Raw genomic sequence first — 20,303 nt, forward strand, 5'->3', positions numbered from 1 at the left:
ATAGAAGACACTAGCATGAGGCCTACCAATGAAAGAGGATGGCTTAGTTGGGAAACAAAGGAAGAACTAACGTATCTCAAACACCTGGGTTTTGTTTCTATGTACGTGCTGCTAGCATGCCAAATGTCCAAGATTGAATGTGGGTTGTCACCCAATTAGAATAGCCTGTTATGCACTTTTATATACAATGTTGCAAAGTATTATTCCGCTGCCACATTTTCTGCTTTGACAAGTGCCTTACAACACGTCTTGAGAAATAGCTCAAGGTGTGTCTCATAGATGAGAGACCGCCAATGAGAGACTAACACAGAGGATTTCTGTAGGTAGAGATGACTCCCTAATCCAATCCCAACCCACAATAGGTTTTTACTGTTTGCCACGTAGGATGACATCATAGCATTATATAAGTTAAAAATGAATAATGAGGCAGTGTTATCCTGCATGAGTCGCGTTGATGAGTGTATATTCGCCCTGCTTCACTTCTTGAGATTAAAGCAGTATTTTATCATCTCCTTAGAGTCTGTCGGGCTATTGGGTCCAAAGTATTTTGCATGGTAATTCCATCTAGCGCAACAAATGCTTCAAGGTGCTAGGGCACAGAATTCAGAATTGTACGGTCAAGTCTGGCAGAAAAGCACACTAGACTTTGCAGCCGGTTTAACCAATAAAATGAGAAATGCTGAACCTCAGAAGATAAGGTGGACTAAGGATAAAAAAACATACTCTGTAGTGAGCCAGTTCGTAAGGTTCCTATCTTTAATTAAGAGTTTGTATTCCAAACTGATGCATCCGGGAGGGCCTAGGAGCAGTGCTCTCTCAGACATATGAGGGACTAGAACATCCAGTGGTGTATGTTAGTAGGAAATTGTTTCCTAGGGAACAAAACTATGTAACCATAGAACATGAAGCCCTAACAATTAAGGGGGTAATTCATAGAATTCAGCGCACAAGTGGCGCATGCGGCTGGCGCACAGTGTACGCGTGTGAATCTCTGTGCCAGCCGCGTGCGCTAAAATCCATTTCCGCGCAGAACGTATTCATGGATTTTAGCTACCAAAACCAGCCGTGGCGCACAGTGGCACAGCGACCCTGCAGCAGCGCCAGTTACGCCCCCAAGAATGCCCCTCGCGCAAGGAAAAGCCATCAAAATCCCCAATCAAGCTCAAAGGGCTGCACTAACCCTGTACCAGTATACAGGGCCGACACACAGCACACGGCAAGCGGGGAACGTGTATTACTGGGGTTCGTGGGAAGTCTCACACGCGATAGGTCCTATGCAAGTGGGATACGTGTATTCCTGGGGTGCGCGGGAGGTTTCACACGCGATCGGAGCGGGGTACGTGTAAATCGGGGGTCCCCGGGAAGTTCCACATGCGATTGGCCCTGTGCGAGTGGGGGACGTGTATTCCTGGGGTGCGCGGGAAGTTTCACATGCGATAGGCCCTGTGCAAGTTGGGTACGTGTATTCCTGGGGTGCGCAGGAAGTTTCACACGCGATAGGCCCTGTGCGAGTGGGGTGCGTGTATTCCTGGGGTGTGCGGGAAGTTTCACATGTGATCGGAGCGGGTACATGTAATTCGGGGGTGCGCGGGAAGTTTCACACGCGATTGGCCCTGTGCGAGTGGGGTACGTGTATTCCTGCGGTGCGCGGGAAGTTTCACACGCGATCGGAGCGGGGTACGTGTAATTCGGGGGTGCCCGGGAAGTTTCACACGTGATTGGCCCTGTGAGAGTGGGGTACGTGTATTCCTTGGGTGCGCGGGAGTTTTCACACGCAATCGGAGCGGGGTACATGTAATTCGGGGGTGCCCGGGAAGTTTCACACGCGATTGGCCCTGTGCGAGTGGGCTACGTGTATTCCTGGGGAGTGCGGGAAGTTTCACATGCGATAGGCCCTGTGTGAGTGGGGTACGTGTATTCCTGGAGTGCACGGGAAGTTTCACATGCGATAGGCGCTGTGCGAGTGGGGTACGTGTATTCCTGCGGTGCGCGGGAAGTTTCACACGCGATCGGAGCGGGGTACGTGTAATTCGGGGGTGCCCGGGAAGTTTCACACGTGATTGGCCCTGTGAGAGTGGGGTACGTGTATTCCTTGGGTGCGCGGGAGTTTTCACACGCAATCGGAGCGGGGTACATGTAATTCGGGGGTGCCCGGGAAGTTTCACACGCGATTGGCCCTGTGCGAGTGGGCTACGTGTATTCCTGGGGAGTGCGGGAAGTTTCACATGCGATAGGCCCTGTGTGAGTGGGGTACGTGTATTCCTGGAGTGCACGGGAAGTTTCACATGCGATAGGCGCTGTGCGAGTGGGGTACGTGTATTCCTGGGGTGCGCGGGAAGTTTCACACACGATAGGTCCTGTGCGAGTGGGGTGCGTGTATTCCTGGGGTGCGCGGGAAGTTTCACACACGATAGGTCCTGTGCGAGTGGGGTGCGTGTACTCCTGGGGTGCGCGGGAAGTTTCACACGTGATTTTGCTGGACCTACCCTTGGCAGCTGCGGCCTGGGACGCGGCACCAGACTGCTCACTCCCCAACGAGATGACAATCTTGGAGGGGAGCCGGGCCTTGCGTCTCCGGCTGGTGGTTCGATCCCTGCCGCTGTGCTCCACAGCAACCTCTCCGCCCTCTTCATCAGTTGACGCTGCAGACAGGGAGAGATAAAACACAGACATCAGGGCACTGTACAATGGACTCATACACACATGACAGTTGCACATGAGTGGCAGTGTCAAACTTCAGACATGGCATCACACTCCACGACACACATGTCATTTCAACTCAAACACATGAGCATTTCCACAGCAATATTGCACCAGGCAGCAACATCCATACACATACAACAGCATGAACAGCCGAATGTGAGCCTAAAATCACATGAAACACAGGGAGTGCACTAGACACACACACACTCCACCACACTTACATGCATGTCTACATCTCCTCTAACTGTCGCAGTGATGCGATCGCCATACATGTCACATCTGGCATTCAGCCTTCTACATAACAGTGTCACATGCATCCATGATGCATCACAGTTGCACACTTGTCAAATACACACACATGCACATGTACACAGTGCTGATACATGCAGCAGGAACCACCACCCATGTGTGCCACCACAACCATGCCAACGTACATACACAGAAATTCAAACATGTGTGCTACCACACCTGCATTTGCACAGCATGCATACCAACACATACACTATCGATGTGTCTCACACCTAAGAGGACTCACATGTGGCAGCCTCATGCCCCTGTTCATACACATCCCTACATGGCCCTACGAAAACACATGTGCAACCTGTACACTACTGGCATACCACCACACGCACAGCATCCAATCAGTATGCATGTACACTTACCGCTCGACTCCGGACGGGTCTGCCTCCCAAGGACCTGGACGTGGAGCGCTGGGAATATGTGTTCCAGGACCCTCATCTGGTGGTCAGACAGGTGGCCCTGGCGCCCCTTGGCATCTGCTGCTTTCAAGAGGCGCCGGGCCTTGTTGAGGTTCCTGGACCTGAAGTCCTCCCAGCGCTTCTTGACATGGTGTAAGTCACGGACTGCCACCCCCTCCGCGTTGATGGCAGTCATGATGTCCATACAGATCCTGTTCCGTCCTTCATTGTCGGCGCGCGAACTTCCAAAGAGGGCATCATACTGCCCCAGGACTTGCTCCATCAGGACACCAACTTCCCTGGCACTGAAGCTGGTGGTCCTCTGCCTCTCTGGCTGGGGGTTGCCAGTGGTGCCAGATGGTGTTGTGCCCGACATGGCAACCCCAGAGGCAGGAGTGGGTGGGCAACTGGGTCCTGAGGCTGGGCTGTGGAGTGATGGTATCCCAGTCGGGAATCTTCGGTTCCAGCAGGGGTGGTCACAGCAACGACACCCCTGGCTGACGTGCAGGCAGAAAATAGCAGTGCACGTGGGCAGCAGGCAGTCAGGCAGCAGCAGATGGCAGGTGGGAGCATGCTCAGGGCTCTGGGGGGCAGTAATTCCGCCTTCTCGGCAGTAGCATGGTCTTCCGTGTGTTGTTGCCTGGCCAGCTTGATACGGAGTGATTTGGCACGTGAAAATCTTGCACGTAAGCGTGTAATTCGAGGAAAGGCCCTTCGTGCGTAAGCGCGTCAGCACGCGTACACGCTTTCATTGGACCAAAGGCCCTTAGCGCGTAAGTGCTTTTGTGACGTGACTCGCACGGGCGTTTCCCTCGTGATGTGGCAGCGCACGTGGAAAAACTGCACGTCCCCATGTGGATGCGTGTAATCTGAGGAAAGGGCCTATGCGCGTAAGTGATGTGACACACGCAGGCGTTTCCATCAACACGGGTGCATGTTTATCGTACACGTCCAAAAACTGCATGTCCGAGAGCCAGCTCGTGTAATTGGAGGAAAGGGCCTTAGCGCGTACACGCGTAAGTGACGCTGTACGTGTGGGCTGCTTTAAAAGGTACATGTTGGACCCCATTCTGTAGAGAGCGAGTGGGTGAATTCTGTACTTCTTGTCGGTTCACACGCGATTACTTCACAGCGTTTCAATTTCGTACTCCCTGTTACCTCTGACAGCGTTCTTTATTCTTTTTGGGCCTGTTTCCTCAAACAGCGTTCACTTCTTCTTTTGTCCTGTCTCCTCAGACAGCATACAATTCTTCTTTTGGCGGGGGTGTTACACACGCGCGTCTTTTTCACATTCTTTTTCCAGGCAGACATTGAGTCGCGCACATATTTACCAACTGTGCCTGCCCCGTGTGTCGCGTACCCCTTCAGAGGTCATTGTAGGCTGTGTGTATTACGCGTATGCTTATTTTTGTGTTTCTGGGTGCCACAGCGTAGTGCGGGTTCATTTTTTCACGCACGTGGTCTACGAGGGGTTGCGTGCATGTTATTTTTTGATTTTGGGCTGCCTGTGCGTTGCGTGACCCGTCATCTTCACCCAGTGGTCACAGACAGGCTTGTTAGAGCAATAGAGTGCAAATTCCATCTAGTACCCTACCCCTTTCACCCCCAATTGCCCAGGACAATAGTTTACTGCTACTCCGATACGCACAACAACATCAGTGTCATGGTTGGGAGGCGACCAAGCGGTAAGGGAGGCAAAGGTGGCCGACCTTCAAAAGGTGGGCGTGGTGGGCGTGGTAGGGGACGTGGCTGGGATTTGCAGGGTGCACCTAGACCCCCAGGGTGCACCTAGACCCCCAATCAGGGACACCCATGCCCCCCCCCATGGTTAAGGGAAACGTGGCTGACACCATCCCAGCTCAGCCCTTGTTGGACCAGCCCATTGTGGCACCTGACCTGGCACAGGATGACTCCCAGGCTGACTTCCAGGTCAGCAAGTCTAGGCCACGTGTGGCGGTGCAAGTTGGTGTCACCAAGCCACGTGGATCTGGGACAGCTATATCATCTGCTGCCCCAAGTAGGCAGGGTGGGGAGGCTGCAGGGGCAGCTGCAGCTCCATCCACCACAGCTCTGAGTCTTCCAGCCAGGACAGTGTCGGCCCAGGTCCATCAAACTGACGTTCCCCCTGCCAACATCACACTTCTGCCAATGCCTTTACCAAGGCCTATGGTCATTGTGCATTCGCACACTCCTACTACCCAGTCCACCGTGCTTCTGCCTCTACTGACCAGAGCGGCTTAAGCCACTCAGGCTCTGCTCCACCTTTGAAAAAGAGGAAGAAGGGTGCTCTGGCACAACAGGCTGAGACCCCAGACACGGCTATACACTCCGGCACATCAAGGAAGCCTAGCTTTAATGACCTGGAACTTGATGCACTTGTGACCTATGTGTAGGCACATAGCCACGAAATGTTGGTGACTGCAGGGTGCAAAACCACACCTGGTCAAAGTAGGGCACACTGGCAGACAATCGCGGACCACATAAGTGCCCTTGGATTTGTGAGGCGCACAGCTGATGATTGCTACAAGTGGTGGAATGACCTGAAACGCAGAGCTAAGAACAAGCTGGCCTCAAAACATGCTGCTACTCTGGTGACTGGCGGTGGGTCTCCACAAGAGGACAACAAACTGACTGAACCTGAGTATGTTGCTGGGACCTTCATCACAGAGGAACAGATCCAAGGTGTGGGAGAACTACCTGATTACGAGGCATTGTCCGGTGAGTGCCCATGCGTGTGTGTGTAATCCATGTGTATGTTCTTTGGGTGACGGGTTCTGAATGAGTGCCAGGTGAGGGTGTGTACTCCTGAGTGTTATGGGTCACCCATTTGCTTCCTCCCATACATTCACGTGTCTTGGATTTGGGTATGACTGTATCCCTTCTGCCCACAGTTGCCAATTATGCCCAGATTAGTGCACTTTACCTTGAACTGTCATCTTGCAACTACATAGGTCAGATTTTGTAAGTGTTCGTTCAGGCTGATTGTTTCCACTCTCCCATTTTTAGTACACATTATTCTGCCCTATTGCAACATATGTGATATGCTTCGGTCATTGTTTACAGCCCACACTGGGCCACTACTTTTACCTGGTTATGTTAATGATTACACCATTCAGGCAGATGGAGTATTGGGCTGCAGACATGTTTTATTACGGCCTGTCTGCATGTGGAAGATGACAGGTGTTTCCTGTAATGTTAAAGTGACCAACCATTGATCAGCCCACAATGACTGTGTTATTGGACACTGGATGTTTTTCAGTGTGTGGCGCATGCATATTTTGCAACACTATTCAGCATCAATCTTCGCATCATGTCGATGTGACATGGAAGTGTGACAGTACTCATTCACTGACATATTGCTGTAGTTTTGTAATTTACCGTGGCTATGCTACATGACATCTGTGTGGTGCCATGTGTCATGTATGTGTATTGGACATGCCACTCACAGCCTGATGTGTGATGCCAGTTCTACCCAACATGCTGCAAATGTGTTGCATATCCATCTTGTTCTCCCCAGTGTCTGCCTTTTTGACTCCACTTCCAACTCTTTGACATTGCATGCATGGCAGGGTTATAGTCATGTGGGACATATGTAATTCATGTACTGGATCTCTGGCTTGTCACAGCCTATGTGTGTGCTATGGTGCTCATGCCTGTTTCCATTTATTGTCTTTCATGTTTTTGCAGGTGATGACACACTTGGTGCTGTTGAGGTTGAGGAGATGGTGCAGACCCAGGAGGAATCTCAGGCATGACCGGGCACCAGTGGGGGATGTGGTGTGGTGATAGGTGAAAACCCAATGTTACTGTAGACCCTACTGTCCAGGGGTGCCTCTGGGTGCACCTCCCCAGACCTCTATTCAGGTGCTGAGTCTGATGATGAGACTTATGTGCAGTCACAGGTAAGTGTTTCTGGCAGGGATTCTGTTCTGTCCAACCCACCTGGACCAGGGGTAGAACCCTCTATGGGGATGTCAGTGTTGGTAGGTCCGCCTTTGGCGGTTATGGATGCAGGGTCACACTCCACAGCATCTGATCCTGTTCCTGGGCCAGCAGATCAGAGGGGGAATGCAGTCCTGCAGCCTCAGGCAGTGCCAGCAAAGCAAGGTGCAGATCGCCTTGCCCCAAACAGGTGTGGTGCCCGTTGACGCGGTGGCCGTGCGCCACCAGGCAATACTGTATGGGAAAACTCCATGTACAGTATGGCAACCCAACAGGCAGCATCAGTAGAAATGATGGCTCAGGCAATGAAGAGGGTGGCCACTTCCATTATCCCCCCTGAAATGCAGACAACAGACTCCATTTGCCAATCACACAGGGAAGACATGTTGGCATCCAACAGGGACCGACGGGCGGCACTGGAGACTCTGCGCGAATCCATATCAATAGAGTCCCAGGGCCACAGGGAAGCCCTGAGGGTAGAACTCCATAACCTCAGGCAGAGTCTGCTTCCTGAAATGTTACGGCAGAACAACAGCTGGAGCAGCTCACACGTTCGCTCTCAGCTGAGCTGCATACAACACGTGAGGAGATCCGGGCATCACGCGAGGCCATGCGTGCAGAAATGCAAGCAACCCGTGATGCACACTTTAATCCTCCAGAATCAGACCTTCCAGACCCGCATGCTTGCTGCCATGGAGGACCATACCAGGGCTTTGCGTGGGCTGCCTCCCATAGTGCCACCGCCTCCTGATGCAGCAGCAGAGGATGAGCAGAGGACAGCAGTTCTCCCACAATGGCATAGCCGGGCAGGCCATGAGGCCAATGAGGTATTTTTTTTTCTCGCAACATCCACGCAGGTGGGTGTTGGTGTGCACCCTGTCCTCGAACCTCCTGGTTGGCCTCCCCCACATAGCCATTTTTGATTTATTTTTTTTTGTTTACAGTGTGTTGCCTTGTGCGGCTCCTGTGGGCATCCACTGTATTCCGGCTGGGCACATGCAGGCTTGTCCTGAGTTTGGGTTAGATGCTTGGGTTCGTGAGACACACACCCCTCCTGCTTCCCGTTTCCATGGGCTTGCAAAGGGTGTGACCAAGTGACAGTGAATTACACAGTGAAGTTGGGCTCCCATGAGCTGTGTGGGCAGTCTGTAGTCAATACTGTGTAGACATCCCTAGTGGATATTGTTGTTGTATTGTACACTGCATGGTGTATTGATATGTGCTTGTGCATCCATGTCTTCCTCCTAATCTGCAGGTGCCTTCCTCATGTCTTCACAAGGCCGTCTACTTTGAAGATGCAGTTCATGTTGTATGCAGTACACTGAGACATTTGCGTGGCAGCAACACTCTACAATTGTAAGGGGTCGATGTGCTGGCGTATTCAGGTTGTAAGACTACCACTACTTGAACTTAGTACTGTCATGTTTTTGCATTTTTCCATGGTGTGTTGCAGCATTGTGTTGGTGGTAAGTATTTGGTAATGTGTGCTGTTAGTTATACATTACTGGGAGCATATTGTGTGTGGGCAGTTTCCATTAGGGACAGTGTACTTTGTGACACTTGTGTCAGGTCTTGGGCATGGCTTTGTTTGCTTTCACATTGCATGACATGCCATGGTGTGTTTGGTGGTGGAGCTGGGGAGGAGTTGGGTGACATGGCGCTGTTCTCATGTTGTATTTAGCAAGGGTGTAATGAATTCCGCAGCATAGATGTATGTCTTTTGATGACACAGCATTGGTGGTGTTTGTGTAGGTAGGGATGCACACAATGTAACACTTCCAGGTGACCAATCTCAGGATGGTATGGTTGTGACAATTGGGTGTCCCTTATGTCATTATCATTGATTGTCTGCTGGTATGTACCAGGGCTGTGTGCACTCCACAGGGGTGTGATTTTAAGTGAAGTAAATAGCCACCAGCAGCGTACGGGCTGCCTCACCACATGCCCTTTCCCCTCCCATGTGCAGCAGGCATGCTTGTGGTTGGGGATGTGGGGGCACCACCATGTCCACCAGCAGGCCCCGGCGTGTTGCAACATTGTGCAGGACACATGCTGCCACTATGATCCTGCACACTACTGGGGGAGTGTATAACATCTGCCCACCAGAGCGGTCAAGGGAGCGAAAGCGTGAGTTGAGCACTGCGAATGTGCGCTCCACTATGCCCCGGGTTGCAATATGGGCTGTGTTGTATATTACCTCGGCTGGCGTGGTGGGGTTCCGAATTGGCGTCATCATGTGGGTGCTCAGAGGGTAGGCACTGTCCCCTGGGGAGGTGGTGATGGGTATCATTAGTGGGGTTGTGACATTACTCAGTATCTGACATGCATGCATGTGCAGTGGCATTTATACTCACCAAGCAGCCATGTATCGCCATGCCGCCCAGCATCTAGGTCCCGGTTTAGGGTTGACATTCTGTAAATGAAACTGTCATGGGTGGACCCTGGATAGTTGGCATATACTGAGGTGATGATTCCCTTGGCATCACATACTACCTGCACGTTGATGGAATGCCAGTGCTTGTGGTTTCTATAGATGTGCTCAGATGCCCTGGGGGGACGTTGCGCCACATGGGTGCAGTCAATGGCACCTAGCACTTTGGGGAATTGTGCCACCCCATAGAAATCCTGGACAACAGCCTGCCTTTCTGCAGGTGTTCTGGGCAGGTATATGTGCCTGCAAATTGATGGGCGTGCAGTCATGATGGTCAACACCTGGTGTAGGCAGCGTGACTGCGTGGCCTGTGACACCCCCCACTACAGCACTTGTCCGCTGAAATGATCCAGTGGCCAAGAAGGGCAGTACATTGAGGACCTTCTCCAGGGGGCTGAGTGCTTGGGAGCACAGGGTGGGTGATGTGAGGTCATCCTCCCACTCACTCACCAGGTCGAGTATTATGTGAGGTGGAAACCTGTACCTCCCATACACCTGGTCATCAGGCATCCCAAAAAGGCTTGTTCTTGGTGTAACAATTCTGGGCCTGACTATCCTCCTCCTCCTCCTGCGGTATCCCACGACCACTGCTGCTAGGAATGGTATATTCATCTTGGCGTCTGAGCTTGTTTGTTGTTTGCGTGCACTTTTATGCTGGGCGGGTCCACATACGCATGCTTCTTGCTGGCGTACGTGTTTCCGGATTAGCGCGTCTTTTTTGGCGCACGCATTAGCCCCGTTTGATTCCATGAATACGTGTTGTAGACGCGCGTGTGGGCGTTCCGCGCATTTGCCTCCTGTACTTCCCCCGTGACGCCCACATTTTCATGCGTTGTTCCCCATTTCGCTTGTTACGCCCCCTGTTCCGCCTACTTTTTTTGTGTGTGCTGCGCTATGTGCGCTTTCGCTGTACGCTTAGCGCATGCTGTTTGGAGACGTGTGCGCCAGTGTGCGCCAAGCAGAATTTTAGCACACAACCAAAGATTTACATGCACACGGACTTCCATGAATCGATGTACGCAGGTTTCGCTGCGATTTTCGAAAATTGCACTGCGATTCGCACGCTTTCGCACACTTGCGCCGAAAATTTCAGCGCACATTACTTCCATGAATCGGCCTGTAAGTGGGCAGTGGGACATCTAAGATATTACCTCAGGAGAAAGTTTACTTTAATCACAGATCACTTGCCCCTTACGTGGTTTAGTTTAAGGAAAGACACAAATCCCTGCAATTGTCTTGGGGGGATAGTTCCGCAGGAACGTGCTCTCCATGGAAGCAAGACAACATGGTGCAACACAGTTTCGATCCCCGGGTCCACGCTTAGAAACCTCTGCGTATTAAGCGCGTTATAAATAACCTATCATATCATATCATATCATATCATGCCTGGTTTCTTGATCTGCAACCCCTTTTTTTAGCATAGAACATTGCAAAGGTAAGGAAGAGGGTAGTGTTGATTTCCTGTCCTGATTTCCTTTACCAGATGGAGAAGCCAGCTGCATGAGGGGAAGGGTATGTGATGAATTCTAGGGTATTGTCACTGCTTCCATGGGGGAAGCACCTTTGCATGGGGCCAGGCAGGTGAGTCCGGGACCGGATAGTCTCCTGGGGGGTGGAACTCAGCAGGTGAATCTTGTGGGAAGGGACATCTTCCACGGGACCAGTAAAAACCAACATGGAAGAACGCAGTATTCCATTCCTTCATTTCTGTCCTCTCCTCACTCTAACCCCTCTCAGTACCCTGTCATCCCCCACACCTGTATCTATCTGTGTAAAGTTGTGGAAACTAAGTTCCAAGAAAATACTGAGACGAAGAAGAATGCTACTGAATGCTGTTTGGATCAACAGTTCAATACTGTGATGAGGAGGAAAGGTGGAGCAATGAGGTACACCTACAGGAGCCGGAATACCCAGTCTAGTTGCTGGAGGCTGCCTATTGGCTATACAGAGTTCAAATCAGAAGAGGAAAAATGCCATTGGTCAAGCCTGCCCCGGAAGAACCCAGAGCAGATTTTCAATGCTGCAGACAGAGAAACACTTGAAGAAACTGTGAACCGGGTAGATGGTTGAACAAGACCACCATCTGGAAGGGTGCTGCCAAGAACCAGCAGACCACGAGAGCCCAAAGAGAATCCAAGTACACAGAACACTTGGGACGCCTCCTGGGGGGAAGCCCTCCAGTTCGACTCACTGAAGGCGAAGCAAGGATGCGGATGACAGCAGGAGCTGAGAGAGGAGGATTGGAGAACTAAGTTCCAAGAAAATACTGAGACGAAGAAGAATGCTACTGAATGCTGTTTGGATCAACAGTTCAATACTGTGATCAGGAGGAAAGGTGGAGCAATGAGGTACACCTACAGGAGCCGGAATAGCCAGTCTAGTTGCTGGAGACTGCCTATTGTTTCTACAGAGTTCAAATCAGAAGAGGGACTACGCCATTGGTCAAGCCTGCCCGGAACAACCCAAAGCAGATTTTCAATGCTGCAGACAGAGAAACACATGAAGAAGCTGTGAACCGGGAAGATGGTTGAACAAGAGCATTGCCTGGAAGGGTGCTGCCAAGAAAAAGCAGACCACGAGAGACCAAAGAGAATCCAAGTACACAGAAGACTTGGGATGCCTTCTGGGGGAAACCCCGCAGTTTGACTCACTGAAGGTGAAGCTAGGATGTGGATGACAGCAGGAGCTGAGAGAGGAGGATTGGAGAATCGCTCAGAGAGTCAGAGAAGCCCGAACAGGACGTCACGCAGCAGGAAACGGGAAATAAGGTACAGATGCTGCTTGGGTCCATGAGTGGGGTTGCGGACCAAACAAAAGAAGCATAAGAAGGGTTTGGGACCCAATGAGAAGTGAAGCTAAGAGTAAATGGGTCAATAACCCTCAGAGAAAGAAAAAGACACAGACATTTGCTGCATCCATGTAAACTTGTCAGGAGAGTAAACCAAGTGTTCATGAAGGCCAATATCAAGGGGTCTGGGACCCAAACAAGCCACAGAGTTGAAGCAAATGGGTCAGACATCCAAAAGAAGTAAAAGCTGATAGAAACTTTGTAAAGTGTCCTATGTGGAAAGGTGCCTGGCAGGAGAGTACACCAGGTCTGTTCCATTGGACAGTTAGTGAAGCTTTTGTATAGAACCCATGAAAGCAACACACCAGGGTCTGGGACCATCATAAAGTGGGGCAAGGAACATGGGTCAGGAGCCACATAAGAGAGAAGAAACACAGAATCAAGGGCCTGAGTCACAGAGCAAGTCAGGGAGAACCCGAGAGAATATTAAGGGGTCTGGGACCCACACAGAAGAGAAAAGAGTTACGGAAGAAGTCAGGGAGATCCTGCGACAGCCCAAAGGGATGTGGGGCCCACGTCAAAGAGAGAAATAAGCGCAAGGATTTGAAACAAGGGGTCGAGGACTCATTGACAAAGAAAGAGACATGTGTTGGAATTCTGAAAACTACGGTCAAGTCTGATATAAGGAAAAGGAGTTTTGTGATAAAGAAAAAGTCCACAGTTAAGTCTGGCAGGATAGTAAATTAGATTTAACACAATATTTAGGATTTGAAGACGAGAACAAGGGGAAGAGACCCCCATTTGATATTTTCAAACTATGTTTGAAGAATCACTCATTGTGTTTTTATACCATGAACTGAATTTTAAAAATGGCTTTATTCAGAATAAGAGGGTGCCCTCTTCTGGATCAATCAGATGCAGAGATTTCCTTAGTTACTTTAGTGTAAGGGATGGAAATAGATTTGGACACAGGATGTTGGACATGTTACTTTACTGACATCCTGACAGAGTTCTTAGTGTTTTTGTTGAGGTTGGGCAACACCTCATCAAAATAGGGCAAGATAGGTTCTTCCTTTTGTTTAATTTTATATTAAAAATATTTGCCAACAAACATGCCACCACTGTGTGAGACTCAGATTAATTTATCTATTTTATTTTATTTATCTATTTTTTATTAATTTGAACAATAAATGATAAATTAACAATACAATTAGATACACATATTAAAAATATTTGCCACAAACATGCCACCACTGTGTCAGACTCGTACTTCTGCACCCTCACAGGGTATAAAATGTTCAGCCCACAAGGGGCGTGTTGAAGTTCATCTATGATCAGTCCTTCTTTCCGTTCGATATACACAAATACATTGTGTGTTTTATCTTGCAAGTGGTGTACTCCTTTCGAGTTTTTGTAGATTGCTTTTTCCATCTTTTGGACCTATGCTAGGAGCACCCCTAGTTCAACATTTGGAGGCTCCAGTAAGATCACCAGTACCTGCAGGGTATGGGGCTCTCTGCCACACATCCGGGGAGGTGGACCCAGCCTGTCAAGACCAGTTTCAGTGCGCACAAACAAGGAGGTATCACAGATACCGATTTCCCAAAAGGTCTGCCTGATACCTTGTGCATGGCTGCCTGTTCCAGATGGTGCAGGCCTTTGCGAGAGGTTCAGCATCGAGGGAGTTGGAGGATCGAAAAATGCACGAGTGCACCTTAGCATGAAAGCACAAGGTGCCACATGGTATTTGGTCTTGTTGATTGTTTCCTTTTCTATTTTATTATTGAGTAGTACAATAAGTGTAGGGACCTCCCCATAGCAGGCGAAAGGCTGCATTGTGCACTAGTGCATGCAGATTGGAAAAGAGATCTCTCCAGATGTGGAGAAAGTTGGCGCAGCAGTGTTGTATGAGGATTTGGTGAAGGGATCTTTTGCGTTGGGAGAAAAGATGACATCATAAGTAGCATAGTATTGCAGTATGTTATTGCATGTGGGTTACAGACGGAGATCTCCTCTGTTGGGAGGAAAGATGCCATCATAAGTAGAATAGCGTTGACATAGTGATGTAGAGTACTTTTTTGATAATAGCTACCACTCTGCACAGAAACAAATTTTTGATTAATGAAGAATAAGAAGAAGACAGTGTGGTATTTAGAAGTGTATAAATTGGAGGTGCATTGTTGTGAATAGGTGTGTGTTTTACATGTGCAAGATTAGAGGATGGGCGTTTTGTTTGTGTTAAAGGTAATGTTGGGTGAGGCATTTGTCCATGGTTGGATTGGTTGGATTTCTTTGGTTATTGCTTGATGAGGCATGTGTGATTGGAGTTTGATGGGATGTGTGTGTATGAGGAGTGTGTAAAAATATGTGTTGCGTAGTACTGAAGAACTGTGTAGTGACAGGTGTGGTGTGTGTTAAAGACATCTAGAAAACAACTGGTTGACAATTTGTATTGTAAAATTGGGATTTTTAAATTGGCTTTTTGGGGTTGTAAATGTATATTTGAAATGTATTACATGTAATATTGACAAGGGGGGAAGAGGTACCAGCACTGCTGGCACAGTGTTCAAGGATTGCCAGGGATAGACACACATCAGCACCATGGTGACTCCATTGGAGCACATGTGCGAGACACTTCCCCAGCACCAAGAAAAGATATTGAAATATCTTGAATGGGTGGGACACCGCAGGGCAACGTTTCAAACTATGGCCGGGGGAAAGTTCACATGCAAGGGACAACCTAGGGAACATGTACGTATATCTCAGATCAAAATATAAGGGGGAAAAGTTGAAGAACGGACTAAGTGTTTTGGAATTGTGGAAATTATATGACAAGGAGGAGGGAGCACCCAGTGACAAGGGGGGAAAGGAAAAAGAGACTGTTATCAACCATGTCCAGGCTGACACCATCACTGCAGCATGCACAGTGGCTGCTACAGTGCCGTCAGACCCATCCCTGGCTGGGTCCTTTCCTCTAATGATCACTGTAGGTTACACCAATCCCCATTATGCCCCCGAGCGGAAAATAGATGGAGTAAAAGAAACTACAACACATGACAGAAGTGTGTCGAAAGACACTGCTGGTACTAGCTTGGTTACAGAGATAGAGAAGAGTGTGCAGTGACAGATCGATGAGGTATTGAAGGAAGCTAAGGAGGAGCTCCTGCGTGCAGCAATGGAGCTGCAGGACGGGCGGCAAAGTATGGCAACACCCCCGATCAGTGGATATTAGGACAGATAATGTTCAAACTACACAGCAAACCTAATGTCAGCAAGAATGTTTCATCATATGGGCATTCTGACACTGATTCAGTTTGCAGGTCCAAAGAGGAGGAGGAAATTGGGGAATTATGGGAACAAGAAGAGAGGGAAGAGAGGGAAGAGACGGATGACAGACCATGGGCTGAAAGGATCAAATAGGAAACACCTGCATAGCTGTAGTAACAGTTAAAGGGGACAGAGAGAAGGTGTGGGATATTTTTGACCCACTCAGCCGTGCTACGTTACATCACTTTTCTGCAGTGGTGCAAGAAACAACAAAATGGCCGCACTGACTCCTGTGCGCGCCAAGATCTCTAAACTCCATTATGTAACAACCAGAAAATGGCTGCATCACCCTGCCACACACATTTCAGGGGGGGGGGTGGAACAGAGTACTCACTGCAGGAGTATGCCAGTGTGCTCTGCAACATTGAACATGGAGTGAAGTGAAAGAGGCAGCATTATTTTGCTAAAAATCCAAAATGCCTCTTTAAAATGACATTTTCTCAACCTTAAAAGTGCTGCTTGGCGCTGAATTCATCAATTTATCATGAACCACTGTGATTCAAAAGGCCCTGCAATGCACAGGATCATTCATTGTGTCTCAGAGGAATCAAGCCTCATTTTTATGACAGCTCCTGTCAAATGTACCCTTGAAAAATCAACAAAGGGCTTTGTTTTCATTTTACACGGGAAACACGTCTATTTTCTTTGCAACAGTATCAAGAATCAGCTGTCTGGAGAAAGACTCTAAATAGATGCCTGTAACTGTAACTATGCTGCAAAACAACTCCAGCACTCAAGACAAAACTATAGCTGCAGAAAGTGTATATTTGCTGGAGATGAAAACCGAATTTAAAGAGATAGTAAAATGTGCTTGATTACTTAAAAATGTAAAAGGATTTGTTGCTGGTAAAAATACATGTATAAACTATTTTAATTCTATAGGTTTAAAGTCAATACGTAAAAGGAGAAAATCAAAGCTAAAAACCAGGCTGAGTTGGCAAACTATATTTTTTTAAAAACTTGCTCTGCCAGTTGCTAGCTCTGAGAAAGGGTGACACCTCATAAACCTCTGGAACAGGAAAGTTGCTAATTGCCAGCTTGGAGGCTTTGAATTCCCAGGACAAAGGGACTTCCCAAGTCGCATCAGACATTCGTCTTTGCTCCAGGCTGGGACAATAGCAGAATAAGACTCTCACCTGTCTAGTGTGAGGGGCAGTAAAACCTTCAGTCAAGAGAGAAGCCCCTCATCCTGCTTCAAAGGAATTGACATTTGCTTGCAGTTGGGGAAAAGGAAAAAAACTGATTAAGTGGCAATAGACTTCCTTTTGGTTTTAAAAAGCCTATTTTTTGACTGAACTTCAAGACATTTAACTTTACAGCAAGAATGAGGAAAATATGAAAAGGTTATGGTTTTAAATCTAATTGTATGCTCTTTCTTTGAAAACTTGGTAGAACTCATTAATGCATAAGGAACAGAAGTTGTAAACAGTAACAGATTGCGAGGAAAGTATTGATATTGCAAACATAACATTATGTACATACATCCCAAGGGTAAATGTGCATTTGTGTACAAAGTTGGGAAATTTTAGACCAAATCGTTCATGCTTAAAGTAGCCAAAATGTAGCAGAAAGGCAAAACCAGGTCCCACAGACTAGTGGTTTGGATTGAAATATGATCCACAAAATATGCAACCTGTGTATCTGAATTTCTCAGAGGTTATAACTGTATAAATATGTATTTATGGCACAATTAGATTTTGGTTCCAGTGGCTAGGGGAGGTTTCTAATCATTGTAAAAATCATTCCATAAACATGACATCCTCTTCTGTGATCCAATCAGCTGTGGCAAAGCGGAAACTATGTTCTTGCCCAATGCTAGCATTATGGGTGTGGGTATTAAGCCTGCCCTGCCATATACTATAGTGATGTCATTTGGCATGATAAATAAGGGAAACTGACAACACACACAGACACTGATTCCTGACTTTCTTCCTGATTTCCTGCGTGGTGTCCCGTTCCTGATTTCTTCATCCTATCTGATCCTGATTCCTGATATTCATTGCAAAACCAACGCATATGCATTACTGAACCCCTTTTCAGCTTGGCCTCAAATTCAAAAAATCCCAAAAACCCAAAGGAAGCATCCTGATCCAACCTGGCTTGCTACTGCTAGATGTATGCCTGCTCCAAACTCGCCATCCCACTTATCTGTAGTAACCAGTAACCAGAAGAGCCAGTCCAGTGCAGTCCAGTGACCAGATTTGCCCAGCTGTCCTTGGTTAGACCCGATCCATGTGATGACCAGAACCCTTGACAGTCCAAAATACTAAATTAAACTGTAAGCATTAATAGGAATCATAGAAAACCAAAGCATACCTTGCCTTACTTTGTCCTATCCCGATCTCTAAATCATCCTTTCCTTACCTTAATAACTTGTAACCTTGTCAGAATCCTTATTGCCATCCTGTCTTGATTTATCTTACCAAGCGCCATTTCTTTAGTCATTTTTTTCTTGTGTAAATCCTAAACTATCAATCCTCTTTCAAGTGGTCGGTCTGGTTCCGTCAGAGCGGCACTGGGGATCTGGGGTTGAAGTCATGTATCGACTCCAGAGCTTACTGCGTCCCTCTTTGGTATTCTAGCCTGCCTGCTCTAGTGTAGAGTAAAATTATAGTAAATATTTTCTTGTCCAAACTGAGTTTCTTTTCTGTTTTCACTATCCAATTTTCCTAAAATGCCTCTCATTCAACATTGCATAACTCCCTCTGTTTAATAGCTAGAGACTTCATTTCAACTTTGTGTATTTCATCCATTTTTCATAAAAACGTTTGATTAATTTTAGGTGGGAATCCACCATTTTGCAAAGTTTTACATGTGTGATTTTTATTCTAAATTATTTCCAACCTTCCATTCAGATTCAAAGTGTTTACTTTTGCTCAAACTATAGCTCATGATTTTTTTAGTATACTGATTTAAGTATTCTTGCACACATTCATTGTTTTACTCAGCCATTTCCGAAATGTCATTTTAAAGTGTAAGATTTCAAATCCGTTTTTCTCTCTTAATTGGAGAGGGAAAGTTGAATTTGAATTATGTTTTCTATTCCTTATTCCTGATTACCTGCTGCTTCCTTATATCTATTTAGAATTGTTTATTTGTGGCTTGAGGAATATTGCAGAGGGAAATCCTAGCTTAGGTGCTATCTTTCCAAATAAGCCAAAAGTGTTCGATTCTCTGGTGTTTTCCATCTGTGTTGCTAAAGAGTGAATTTAAGTGCATTATATACCTTCTTATTTGTTATTGTCACCACATTGGTGATTGCTGCCCCATATATTAAAAAGTATATGTTTGCTTTGAATTTTAAATAAATAAATACATATTACCTTTACCAACCAGCCAGATTCCTGGTCCATCCTGACCTCGGGTATTTGAAAAGGGGTGTGATATGAGTGGTGTATCACTCAAAATATTGAACCTATACATATAATAAAATAAGCATTTTAGCTGTACATACTAGGCTGAGACCAGGGTGTATCGCCTGATTGAAATACTTAACAAAGGGAGGAAATAAGCAGCAGGGGACGCAGCTCCCGTTATTACAGAAAGGTTGACAGCGTTCTCAGTATGTACCCTGGCCCAATATGCATAAAGAGAATTTGATTATTAGTTTGCCATCCCTCACAGCAGGGGCAGGGAAATGGATGTATGCTCTAGAAAAAGAGACGGCAGAGATAACTTTGGACGTGGGCGACATGAAGAGTTTGTTTGCCAGCCTCCTAGGAGAACAGGCAATTGACTTATGGCAGAAGGCATGGTACGAGGGAGTGATGATAAACAGTGATGCTCACGATGGCATGCCATTCAATAACTGCAGGACAAATGTATTGAAGGCACTGAGGGAGATGTATCCAGACTAAATATACGTGCAGTCCATTATGGGTCACGCAATGGGTCCAGATTTGGACCCTGCACAATAAATTCAAGAGACTAAGAAGAAGTGGCATTTGGAGACATGACAGTCATGCAATGGAAACATGCCTGTTTTCTACCACATCCTACTGAGAGGCTTCCCAGTAGAAGTACAGGCAGAATTAGGGAGGGTGGTGGGGATAGAGAATAAGGAGTGGTCAGAGATACAGGCCAACATAGTACATCACTACAGGGCTAAACAGGACAAGGAGAAAACAAATATAGTGGACTCTCATAAAGTAAAGGCGAAATTGGTACAGAAAAAAGTGGCTAAAAAAAGTTTGAAAAGGCACTGCCCTAACTGCCCTTTCAGGGGCCCATGCCACAGGGGAGATTCGTACCACAAGGTTTTGTGTTACAAGGGGGGGTTCCTCCCACAGGGAGGGGGATACTGCAAGGGGGAGTAATTCAACAGGGATGTTTCACACCACAAGCAGGGTTTGCACAGCAGGGAGGATTTGCATCACAAGAAGGGTTTGCACCGCAAAGATGGTTTGATATGATA

Source organism: Ambystoma mexicanum, chromosome 1p (genome assembly GCF_040938575.1).
Source record: "Ambystoma mexicanum isolate Mex_15411 chromosome 1p, UKY_AmexF1_1, whole genome shotgun sequence".
NCBI classification, from domain to species: domain Eukaryota; kingdom Metazoa; phylum Chordata; class Amphibia; order Caudata; family Ambystomatidae; genus Ambystoma; species Ambystoma mexicanum.